This window comes from Alnus glutinosa, chromosome 8 (assembly GCF_958979055.1).
Source record: "Alnus glutinosa chromosome 8, dhAlnGlut1.1, whole genome shotgun sequence".
Taxonomy (NCBI): Eukaryota; Viridiplantae; Streptophyta; class Magnoliopsida; order Fagales; family Betulaceae; genus Alnus; species Alnus glutinosa.
In genome coordinates this window covers 129,944-143,513 of record NC_084893.1, presented here as the reverse complement: position 1 = coordinate 143,513, position 13,570 = coordinate 129,944, and the positions used below count along the sequence as shown (strand labels likewise).

At 37.7% G+C, this 13,570-nt stretch overlaps 1 pseudogene; it reads right to left on the bottom strand.

The window, feature by feature from the left end:
- LOC133875044 (ubiquitin-like modifier-activating enzyme 5) overlaps positions 1 to 10,484 on the bottom strand; it is a 35,216-nt pseudogene extending 24,732 nt beyond the window's left edge.
- Positions 10,485 to 13,570: the final 3,086 nt, after the last annotated feature.

The following is a 13,570-nucleotide window of genomic DNA, read 5'->3' as shown; positions in this document are numbered from 1 at the left end:
TTAATGCTGAATTTGCGGTTAAGGATTTGGGTGATTTACACTATTTTCTTGGTGTTGAAGTTCACAAACTGAACTCAGGTCTTCTTCTCTCTCAACGGCGCTATATTATGGATCTTTTAAAGAAGACAAACATGCATGAAGCAAAGCCTATTACTTCTCCAATGGCTTCCTCGTCCGTCCTCTCTGCCTTTTCAGGGGACCCAATGGAAGATCCGTCTCTCTATCGCAGTACAGTCGGCTCCCTACAATATCTATCTCTCACAAGACCAGACTTAAGCTTTGCTGTAAACCGCGTGTGCCAATTCATGCATCGACCACTTAAACCACATTGGCAGGCCGTTAAAAGAATTCTCAGATACTTGCAGTATACACTGTCTCATGGGCTTCTTCTTCATCACTCATCTTCCAATGTTCTTCAAGCTTACTCGGATGCTGATTGGGCTGGATGTCCAGACGATCGTCATTCCACCGGTGCATATTGTGTTTTTCTTGGTTCAAATTTGGTATCTTGGAGCTCCCACAAGCAACCCACTGTCTCTCGGTCCTCTACAGAAGCTGAGAATAAGGCTGTTGCAAACACCACAGCTGAACTCTTATGGATCCAGGCACTCCTTCAAGAACTTGGTGTTCGGACCTCCTCACCCCCAACTCTTTGGTGTGATAATATTGGTGCCACCTACATGTCCGTTAATCCGGTATTCCATGCACGTACCAAGCATGTGGAAATTGATTTCCACTTTGTTCGAGATCGCGTTGCTGATAAGTCATTGGTGGTTCGGTTTGTTCCTAGCTCCGATCAGCTTGCCGATGTCCTTACAAAACCACTTGTTTCGGCCAAGTTTCAACAACTCTGTTTCAAGCTCAACGTGCGATCTCCCCCGTTGAGCTTGCGGGAGGGTATTAGAACACCTCTCGCACAAGACTCAAAGTCTCAGCAGGAGTCTTGTGCAGCTCAATCTGTGGAAGTGTCCAACCGGGACTCTACTAAGAAGTTCTCTAATTCTATCCAAATTCCAAAAGCCGAGACATGTTATAGAGTCCTAATGCAATAGTCTCATAACTAGATAAAGATTCCAAGTGTTATAGTTTGAATGTATTTAGAGGTAGAAACCGGTTGCTAGACTAGAGTTAGTGTTTAGCTTAATTTCTGTAATCAAACTCTATATATGATCAATGAATGCTCGGTAAAGAGCACGGTTTCAACTTCCATAATTCCTATGATAAAGATTCCAAGTGTTATAGTTTGAATGTATTTAGAGGTAGAAACCGGTTGCTAGACTAGAGTTAGTGTTTAGCTTAAACTCTGTAATCAAACTCTATATATGATCAATGAATGCTCGGTAAAGAGCACGGTTTCAACTTCCATAATTCCTATGTTTTATCAGTGGCATACCTAAAACAGTAAACCAAGCCACTCATGTAAAACATGCCAGAGATTCAGTTCTATTAAGAACCTCATCCTTTCACTAGCCTAAATTTCTGAATTAGTTTTCTAAAACACCCGATAGCGCCATATATTCCTCCCTAGGAAATAATGACCAACATGACATACATATCAATTCACATGTGCAACATATGCATATCATAAAAATATATATGTAATATTGTACAATAGACTTCCATTCTATAGCAACAAAAGAAACGTTGAAAGAGGATATAAATATAGACAACTATGGCAAGCATGAAGTCCCGTATTCTTTCATAGTTCTCTACAATTCCCATCCTCTAAAGTGCCATTAGCCTACTATAAGGATTGCTATCTACCACCTTGTCGCTCATATCCTGCCACCACGGCAATTCGTGCATGAGTCAGTAATATATTCATCAACTAAGAGTATGCAAAACACAATAAGAAAACACAAAAGACAAATACCTTGACTTTTAAACGCCGAGCTGGTCCGGATATTTCCATACTAGTGAGTGTAACAAGTCTGCTACGGAATTGGGGATTTTGTGATGAAACTGTGGAATTGAGAGAGAGATTTGTGAATGAAAAGAGAGAATCGGTTTGTATTGATACTGAAAAACGATTACACCATTACAAGAGCTAAGAATTACATGCTAATTTAGGGCTAAGAATTACACCATTACAGACTAGGTGTTCTTTATAAATGGGCATGTGGATTGAAAGGGGAAGGTGATGTTACTCCAATTTGACATATGTTAGACATTTATACTGCTTTAGAGCGAAAACATATAGATTAGAGCACACAATTTTCCTATAGGCACAATGACTGCTTTGAAGAGGATAGACAAGGATCATATATCTCCATTAGTATTTTTTTTATTTTACTGAAGTTGCTTTATTTACTGAGGAACAAAAAGATTGCAGGAAAAGTATATACCTAATTTTGGCTCTTGGAAAGAACGAGAAATGAAAAATGGTTAATGTAAATAATTCTGTAATCATTTTCCTTTCCACAATTTTTGTGAACCAAAAGTCAAAGTAAGTCAAGGAAATAAGCCAGTGGTGGTTCTATGAGCACAAGCATGATTTTTGGTGATGGGAGAGAACAGAGTAGGAAAATGGAAAAACTCAGAGGGGTTTGTGAGTTGGGTTAGGCTGAACCATGATTGCTAACTACGCCTGTGACTGTGAGTCACAAACAAAAAAGAGATTAGCTGGTTTTTTTTTTTTTTTTTTTCTGTGAATTGAACGGCAAAGTAACAATGTTCGTGTCAAGTGCAATTAGATGATTGATGAAAAAAATGGGTTTTGTGCTTCGCTTCATTGCTAATGAATTAAACATGTATATGGGTCTTTGTATGCTGATGACTATGTGATGATTTCAGTATTATTGGTTTTATTGAGAGAAATTGGTAAATCTTTAATATACACATTTGATTACTAAGTTAATTTTCTGTAGGTTAGGGAAATTTTGTTAAAAGGTCGAGAAACTTCTTTTTGTGTATCACAAATGGCCTCAAATTTTGGTGTTCTGATTTGATATAGCCGGAAAGCTTTGAAGTTGTTTTTTAGTGGTTTTGATTTTATGGGTAGATTAAAGTTGATTGTTGAATTTTTCATGGAGATCAAAATTGGTGGGGATAATTTCAGGATTGGATGTTGTTTTAGGGATTCCGATTTTATATAAATTGATTGAGTGATTTTCTTGGATGGAAATTGAGTGGGTGATTGATTGGTAATTGGGATTGTTTGTTATTTTAATAATGTTATGATTGATTCAAAGATAAATGAAGGGTTTGGAGTAGTTGTTTTTGGTGGGTTAATTTCTTTGAGTTGGTTTTTTTTTTTTTGTTAAGTTTCTTTGAGTTGATTATTGTGACCAAATGATGAGATTCTCTTGGTTGATATGCTGGTTCTTGTTGTGGTTAATTTTCTAAAATTCAAAAGGATAACCGATTGAGGTAAATTGTCGCTATTCACATGAGTTGTGTAGTTTTGATTATATATGCTTGCTTTTTATTAATAATTTAAAAGAACTAATTGAACAAATTACCCGAACTTGGATTTATTTGGACAAAAGATATTACTCGGACATGAAAAATGGACATTTTTCCTGGACAACAGACGGTAGATATGTTTACCTGAACACGAACTTGGATATTACTTGGATAACAAACGTATTTACCTGGACAACGGACATATTTATCTGGACATTTCACATTAATGGACGTGATTTGGACACAGGACAATGAAAACTTTACTTGGGCAAAGGATTTAATAACTATTATTAAGGGACCAATAAATATTAATAAAAATGTATTCATGCTGGACAATTTTATTATTGGATATTTGTGGAATAGGAACTATTGGACTAAGTCTAGATTTATTTTGACATTTACAATTTCCCGTGTATTTATTGTACTACTTAGTTTAGAGTTCTAATGCATGGTATATGTTAATTGGTTTATTTTGTGAATTGTTGGGTTGGAATTGGATAAAAGAGAGAGGAAGCCAAAGGTTGTCCCAATATCTCAATCTTGGAGACTTGGACACTAGCATCTTTTTAGTTTAGGTCATATGTCCATTAAGGTGTGCAAAAACCCTCTTAAGCACACATCTGCTCCGCAATCCGCATCCAAAGATTATGCGAAGCCAAATGCTTCAGATGTAGGAATGATATCTGATGATCTCCAACATGGTATGATTTAGGGGAATTAACTATTAAATGCAATGCATGTTCTATCTGTTTGGAAAGCTTGCTGTTGAATATCAAAAAAACAGCAAGCTTTCCAAACAGATAGAACATGCATTGCATTTAATAGTTAATTCCCCTAAATCATACCATGTTGGAGATCATCAGATATCATTCCTACATCTGAAGCATTTGGCTTCGCATAATCTTTGGATGCGGATTGCGGAGCAGATGTGTGCTTAAGAGGGTTTTTGCACACCTTAATGGACATATACCTAAACTAAAAAGATGCTAGTGTCCAAGTCTCCAAGATTGAGATATTGGGACAACCTTTGGCTTCCTCTCTCTTTTATCCAATTACAACCCAACAATTCACAAAATAAACCAATTAACATATACCATGCATTAGAACTCTAAACTTAGTACAATAAATACACGGGAAATTGTAAATGTCAAAATAAATCTAGACTTAGTCCAATAGTTCCTATTCCACAAATATCCAATAATAAAATTGTCCAGCATGAATACATTTTTATTAATATTTATTGGTCCCTTAATAATAGTTATTAAATCCTTTGCCCAAGTAAAGTTTTCATTGTCCGGTGTCCTGTGTCCAAATCACGTCCATTAATGTGAAATGTCCAGATAAATATGTCCGTTGTCCAGGTAAATACGTTTGTTATCCAAGTAATATCCAAGTTCGTGTTTAGGTAAACATATCCACCGTCTGTTGTCCAAGAAAAATATCCATTTTTCATGTCCGAGTAATATCTTTTGTCCAAATAAATCCAAGTCCGGGTAATTTGTTCAATTAGTTCTTTTAAATTATTAATAAAAAGCAAGCATATATAATCAAAACTACACAACTCATGTGAATAGCGACAATTTACCTCAATCGGTTATCCTTTTGAATGTTAGAAAATTAACCACAACAAGAACCAGCATATCAACCAAGAGAATCTCATCATTTGGTCACAATAATCAACTCAAAGAAACTTAACAAAAAAAAAAAACCAACTCAAAGAAATTAACCCACCAAAAACAACTACTCCAAACCCTTCATTTATCTTTGAATCAATCATAACATTATTAAAATAACAAACAATCCCAATTACCAATCAATCACCCACTCAATTTCCATCCAAGAAAATCACTCAATCAATTTATATAAAATCGGAATCCCTAAAACAACATCCAATCCTGAAAAATTATCCCCACCAATTTTGATCTCCATGAAAAATTCAACAATCAACTTTAATCTACCCATAAAATCAAAACCACTAAAAAACAACTTCAAAGCTTTCCGGCTATATCAAATCAGAACACCAAAATTTGAGGCCATTTGTGATACACAAAAAGAAGTTTCTCGACCTTTTAACAAAATTTCCCTAACCTACAGAAAATTAACTTAGTAATCAAATGTGTATATTAAAGATTTACCAATTTCTCTCAATAAAACCAATAATACTGAAATCATCACATAGTCATCAGCATACAAAGACCCATATACATGTTTAATTCATTAGCAATGAAGCGAAGCACAAAACCCATTTTTTTCATCAATCATCTAATTGCACTTGACACGAACATTGTTACTTTGCCGTTCAATTCACAGAAAACAAAAAAAAAAACCAGCTAATCTCTTTTTTGTTTGTGACTCACAGTCACAGGCGTAGTTAGCAATCATGGTTCAGCCTAACCCAACTCACAAACCCCTCTGACTTTTTCCATTTTCCTACTCTGTTCTCTCCCATCACCAAAAATCATGCTTGTGCTCGTTGGACCATAGAACCACCACTGGCTTATTTCCTTGACTTACTTTGCTGTTCAAGAAAGGTTGGGATGGAAACTTTACTACTTTAGTAAAGAAGAGTGGAAATCTTCACAAGAGAAAAGATGGGTCTAGAGCTGAGTCTTAAACCGATTCAATGTTATGGGCCTAATATTATTATTGTAATTTATTAGTAAGTGTTTAGTATGTGCCTTTAATTGTTAGTGGTCAGTTATGTAATGGGGATAATGGGTAGTTATCATTGGCTAGTTATGTAATGGGTTAGTGGATGGTTAGCGGTTATCCTTTTCAGTGTAATGGGTTAGTGGGTAGTTAGTTAACTTCTATTGTCTCTTGTATTTAATTCAGCTTTGTTAGAGCATTCCTAGTAGCCTCACCAAAATAGTTTTTTAGCTATTTTAGTGAGCCAATTTGATGAAAATCCTGAAAAACCACTCCCAGCAGCCTCACCATTTTAACCAAAAAAAATTGATGACTAAAATTACTAACCAAATTAGATGAGACATTTTCACTCAACAACCCACTCACCAAATTTTGTTTCACCTTTCTCTCTCACATGATTAGCACACTTTTTTCATTTTTTCTCTCATTTTCTTCTCTCATCTCCCATCTCTCACACGATAATGTCCTTATTTCATGAATATGAATGATTTTTGTAAAAAGATTATATAAAGAAAAAATAAATAAATATGAAAAAATTATTATTTAAATGGAATAGTGAATATTGACTAGTTAAAATGGTGAGGCTGCTGGGGGAATTTTAATAAAGTGGCTCACCAGAATAGAAAAAAGTAATTTTTAGTTATTTTGGTGAGTAAAATTTGGTGAGGCTACTAGGAATGCTCTTATCGATGAAAGTAACTAGAAAATTATCAAAAGGTTCATCTCTTAACCGCGTGTTAGAGTGAAAAGGAGGATTTAGCCCCTCAAAGTGCTAAAGATATTATTTTTATTGTCTTTTATCATGGTATCCTTAGAAATTACATTCTTAAATGCCCAGGCACTTAACAAGTGGTATCAGAGCCGCGTTCCTGCGACCATGAACCACGTTCTTGCAGCCGCAAACAATCAGAATCAAGCAATAGAGGAAGAAATCAGGAAACAATTGGAGATGATTAAGATTACTCTTGCAAAATTAAAGGAGAGTACAGAGCAAATGACGGAGAGTATGGAGAGGCAGGAAATTTTGCTCACTAATGTGGAAGAAGCCCTTAAAGAAGAAGAAGAGCAAGAGCAACCACAAAATGACGAGGTCCAAGAGTTAGAAGCAGCCCTCGCAACCGATGCCCGCTCAGATGTTCATCCTACAGAAATTATTGAAGTGTCTAGAGAAAAAGCCCTGCAGATTGGAGAGTTCCAGCTTGTTACGGTACTTGAAGAAGATGCAATTGGGGTGAAAACAGATATTAAAGTATCGGAGGACCAATTAGAGCATAATGAACAATTTGTTCATAAGCACCGGAAATTTGATCTATGCCCCTTCGCAAGCGTGTCTGCAGCGCCGAAGCTAATGTAGTTTTTTGGAACCTCAAAGCACAGATGGCGTTGGAAAATTATCTCATTGGGAGACTATGTCCTGAACGTTGAAGGCTTGATTGGCTTTAACTTTCCAGTGGGTATCAATTCGGTGAATGGCGGAAACCGCATGGTCAAGAGACGCAACCAGTACCAAAGCTTGAGTGTCAACATTTCAGCGAACAAAATATATTTTCCTTTCATGAGGGCGTGGCTTGCGCTCGTGGACAATGGGCTGGAGCAAAAGGTGGAAGGTATTCTTGCGGTGCTCAATCAATATAGGGAGAAGGAAGGGATTACAGAGGGATGTGTGAAGGACCCAATGGGGGAAGCTGCGAAGAAAACGGGAAACGCATAGGAAAAACCGCTCTTAAGGCATGGTGGCTCTGACGCCGTTGATCCCCTCCGCGGTGCTGAAACCCAGTTTACCCCGGAGAGCACAGTTGGGGTGTTGACAATGGCGGGCAAAGGGATTCAAGTATTGGCCACTCCGACCTCGGATCTTGGGAAGATTTTGTGTTACCTGCACGATCTTGAAATGGGAGGTGAGCTAACCATAGTGGCTGCAACCCAGGCTGCGCAGTTGGCGCGGAAGCACCGCCAAAACACTCATCAGCAGATTCCACCTCAATTCCGCGACAAAGAGAAGCCCAGGCCTATGCCTCCATCCCGGGAACTAACCCAGAACCCCGTACTCCAGTCAGCTGTCGTCGCTGCGTTGGTGGGTCCTTGGAACCACAGCGGCACACAAGACCGATGGACCATGTCGTTAGTTCCGAGAGGTAAGAGTCCCTGTCTTGCTAAGAGTCTCTGTTATCCTCTTAGTGATGGGGGGTCTAAAACTGGGTCTGAAAATTCTGGGGCTGTGTTTAATTTAAGCACTTCAATTATTGGGGCTGAGATTAAGGCCCTCCCGGTTGCAATGAAGGTTCTTGGATTGGTTCTGGAGTTTGTTTTGATAATTTCAATGGATATTAGTGCCAACTTGTTGGTGAGGCTTTCGGTGTTATGTAAGGCCGCTGTGTACGGTGAGGTTGTGCAATATGCAATGGGAAGGCCAGCGATGTTGTTATCAGAAAACTGCCTGACTGTTAACAATGTAGGTGTGACGGTAGTGTATTTAATTGTATTGGGGGATGTCATGTCGGGGTTGGTTCACCATGTGGAGGTATCCGATCAGTGGTTGGGAAATGGGGATTGGAGTCAACTGATGATTTTGGTTGTGTTGGTGCTGTTTCTTGTTCCACTTTGTGCTTTCAAGAGGATTGATTCGTTGAACGTGTCCTCTGCTGCTTCGGTAGTTCTTATAGTTTTCTTTGATGAGAATGAGGAAGGTTTAGAAGAGGAAGATGATAAGGAGCATGGAGACAGATGTTGCTGGGCTTGTGAAGAGACTTATGCAGCTGATGGATTTTGGATTTGTTATGAAAGAATTCAGTATGTTACTTTTACAACTTATTTGGGTTTTCTTTTGTGTCTTTTGTGGAATATCGTGGCCTTGCCATGACCATATCCTGGATCAAAGGAGAAGGCTCGAGAAATTGGCTTCTAGTTATCATCTACTTCTTATCAAAAGTCCCTGGAGCATGTGTGTTGTGGTATCGCCCTCTTTATCGGAGAGGAGGTTCTGTTGCAGGTCAAGACAAGAAAAACCAGACTTTAAGCATGAGGGAGCTGCTCTCTGCCAGCACGAGGGTCTTGGACAGAGGAACACATGTGAGGAAGGGAGAGTTACAGATTCTAGCCACCTACTCCATGAAAAGATGTTTATTCTTTGTAAAAGACAAAAATGTGCTCCACAATATGTGCTCCCTATTTGTTGATGGGAGACACGGGCCTCGTGCATGCTGGGGTTACGTGTTGGCAGCTGCTGACACCTTAATAAGAGTGGACAAATTTATGGCTATATCTGAAGATGGACAAATTTTGCTTAATGCTGGAAGAGACAAGGCTGTACACTTGTGGGACCTTCATGATTATGGTTTCACAGAAATTGTACCATCATATGAGGTACTTGAAGCTTTGTACTTAATTCATTTTGGGAGCTCTTTTACTTCATTAGTGGCTTCATTCTATGAGCAAAGTGGGAAGAAAACAAGTGGGTCCTCTGCAATTCATTTTATCACAATTAGTGAACAAGAGATTGAAAGAATATGGGACTTGTTTGAGCGAAAGCCATCTGGTGTTACTGTCAACTCAGACATGAGTAGGGATTCCACATCTGCCGTGATGTTACCAACAGCTCAATGGTTGCTTTGTGTGTGACTGCCGATCATCAATTTCTTTTCTATGTCCCAGTAGAATACTTCCAGAAGCTATTTGGCAGATTGGGACTGCTAAGGGGTGTGCTTGCAAATTTTAATTTACCGACCTTGTGGGCAAGGTCTTCTGAAGCAGATGAGTTTGTTATGGGCCTAATATTATTATTGTAATTTATTAGTAAGTGTTTAGTATGTGCCTTTAATTGTTAGTGGTCAGTTATGTAATGGGGTTAATGGGTAGTTATCATTGGCTAGTTATGTAATGGGTTAGTGGATGGTTAGCGGTTATCCTTTTCAGTGTAATGGGTTAGTGGGTAGTTAGTTAACTTCGATGAAAGTAACCAGAAAATTATCAAAAGGTTCATCTCTTAACCGCGTGTTAGAGTGAAAAGGAGGATTTAGCCCCTCGAAGTGCTAAAGATATTATTTTTATTGTCTTTTATCATGGTATCCTTAGAAATTACATTCTCAAATACCCAGGCACATAACATTCAAGCACTGAGTCTAGAGAGAGTAGCGGTTCTTGCAGATCGAGCACAGTAAAAAAGAGAAACATGGTACCCAAAATCAAAACAGAAAAGAAAATAAAAGCCTCAAAGAAAAAGAAAAAAACCCTCAAAATAGAAAATCAATTCCAGACACATGCACACAGACCTTCAATGGCATCTTTGGCTGGCATTGGTGGTCTGCTGGGGCTGCTCGTGGTAGTACGCTGGTTGGTTCGTCGGAGTCGAACCGGAGATGGAGAACGCACGGTGACTTATGGCCGGAGATCCGGAGATGGAGTTGGACGTACCGGTGGCGGCCTCGTGGGTGGTCGACGGTGGCGCTCAGTGGGGTTGAGGGAGGAGATGGAGAGAGGGAGGGTGTCATGGATTGATCTATAGAAGAACAAAAGTTTGAAGCTTTGAAGTTTCTGGGAGAGAGAGAGAGAGAGAGAGGACGAGAGTTGAGGAGTAGTCTAGAAGGGTGGAGTTTCTGAGTTCAGTCCTTACACGTGGCAGAAAGGGACAGTTCCTGAGGGTGATGCGATGCGATCAAGCTAAACGCCTAAACCCCATTCTGGGTGTCCTAAACGGTGCGTTGAGGAGAAGTATATGTAGTGCGTTTTATGTTTTGTTCGGTGTCGTTTTATCCTTGTCGTTTTATACCTTATTTTGTGCGTTCAAGGGATCATGTTGTAAAGGTTAGTATATAAGACCTATTATGGAAAGGGTTAGGTATATGATGAATTGTTAAGCTAACTATGGAGGGAAGGCAGCCTCAAACTTGCCATATCCATGCTTTTCTGTTGCTTCGATGAAATTCTAGTAAACATTTCTACTCATTTTCATCTTAAATCCACTCTAAACACCTAAACTCGAATTATACCTGTTACAATTGGTATCAAGAGCCAATCGATCTACACCCATTGCTTCCTATTCTACCCAACAAAAAAATAAAAATTCCACTCTTGAGCTTATGCAAACCCGCACAGCTACAATGGCAGACCACATCCAACAACTGAAGGATTTACATGATGGGATGGTGCAGCTTCAGGGTGACATGACAACAATAGCCTCTTCTCTTTCTTTCTTTCTTTAATCTATCGTTGAGGAGTAATGATGAGCTTGTTTGGTAAAGACATGTACAGAACAGAGTAGTGGGTTTTTAATTTTAGAATTAATAAAAAGTGATGATGTGATATAAAATAAAAAGAATTTGTATAGAAAAGTGAAAAAAAAAAAAAATATATATATTATAGTGAATTTTTTTATTTGAATAGTGATAAAAAATTATTGATATGATATAAAAAGTGAAAAAAAAAATGGGAATGTTTTGATGTTGATTGGTATTAAAAAAATATGAAAAAGTGAAAAAAAAAAAGAAAAAGAAAAAGGACATGAACAGTATCCCGCATTACTGTGTAACGTTCTGGTGCTTGGCAAACAAGGCCAATAGGCAAGGGACGCGCCTTCCCCTGCCCGGCCCTTTCCTACGTGGAAAGGGCCTTTTCCCTTTTAATATATATATTTTTTTTCATTTAAAAAAAGAAAAAGAAAAAAAGAAGCAAATATATGATTTTGAAAAAGAGCAGTGCGTCTTCTATACCAATTTTTTGTCCCCAAAACCCATTTTCCCCCCAAATCTTTCCCTCCCTCTCTCTCTCTCCATCTCCTCTCCTAAACCCCACCATGAACCTGCCACCATCGACGACACACGAGCCCGCCACTATCGACCACTCACGAGCCAGCCACTGTCGAACACTCACGAGCCCGCCACTGTCTCCAGTTTTTTTTTTTTTTTCTTCTTTTTTTATACTTATTTTCATTTTAAACTATTGATATGGAAACAAATATTTTAATATGTTTTAATTTATATGGATTAAAATAAAATTAAAGTTTCTTATTTTTTAATATATTTTAAATTTTTTTTTGGTATGATTCACTCTTTTTCTTTTTCTTTTTGAATTGTTTTTTTTTCCTGCTTTTAAAAACAAAATAAGGCAAAAAATTATTTGATTAAGCATTGAATGCGATGTGAGAAGATTTTTTTTTGATTTATTAAATGTTTAGTGAAAAATTTTGTTTTATTTTGTAGGATTTGGCTTAGGTGCTATAAACAAAAATTACAGTACCATCTTGACCATTGAAAAAACTACAGCACATATGCTGTAATATTTAGAATTTAGATTTTCTTTCTTTATTTTCTTTTCTTTTCTTTAAATATTTTAAAAAGTTTTGCTTTTTTGGGGTTAAAATAAAATTAAGGGTCTTACTGAAAAATATGTGATAATTTTTTTTTTACATGCATTTTTTAACCTATAATAAAAAGACTAAATATGCTTAAATTCTGAAACTAAATTATAATGAAGAATCCCACGCATAGCGCGGGTTATGAGCTAGTCACAATAATTAACGAAGTCACCTAAACTAACAGTCCTATTAAACCACGAATCATCCAAACAACAGTGTGTAAAAGAAATATCAAATCGAATCCATTAGAAGGAGGATAATGGAATGGAACTTACGGAGGGGATCTTAGAGGATAATAGAATGACCGAATAGAGAATGAGGAGTAACATATATAGTGTCACTACTTAGGAATAGTCTAGTCACATTTAGATATTATTCTAAATAGATTAGTTAAGTTACAATTGAACCTCTTCAGAATTACTTATAAAGTTCAATATTGCATTTAATGAGCACCTTTATAATCAATTCACGCAATGTGATGATCTACCCACCCAATGTGAGATCGACTAGCTTACACCTATGGACAACTTTATAATCCACGTGGCAATTCACCCACCTAAAATGAGACTAACTTTTAGGGTGTCACGTGAAGGCCGCAAGAGAGAGAGTGATCCACATTACACAGTGCATTTACTGCTTCAAATAGAAGAAGAAATGAAGTAATTTTTAAAAAGAAAGAAGTCATGAAAATGTTGATCGCGCTAAGTCTTGACCTGTAATAATACGCATCCTGATCAATTGTGCTTTACGGTCTGTGGTGCTCCTAAGCGGAGATTTAGGCCGTATGAACCTGCTGTGGTGAAAAATGCTAATGACACAGATGTTCGTAAGGCACGGAATGAACAACTTAAGAGAGACTAAGCAATTGGGTAAACATAATCCTTGCTTATTTCAGTAGAATTATAAATATGTCTTCTTTCCCATTTTCTTCCTTGTGCATAATTCAACACAACACTTTTCCTTACTGCGTGATATTTTTGGCCTGGCAAATGGGCGGGCGCTCCCGATCGCAGCTGTGGTGGGAATTGTGGCACTTGCAGGATTATACTTCTACCTCAATAGCACCTTTAGCTGAACAGGTTGAGCTGTCAGTCATCCTATGTGACTAGGGTTGACAAAATTTTCCTGTAATTTTTCATTTTATTTCTCAAACTTCCTTCAGATTCC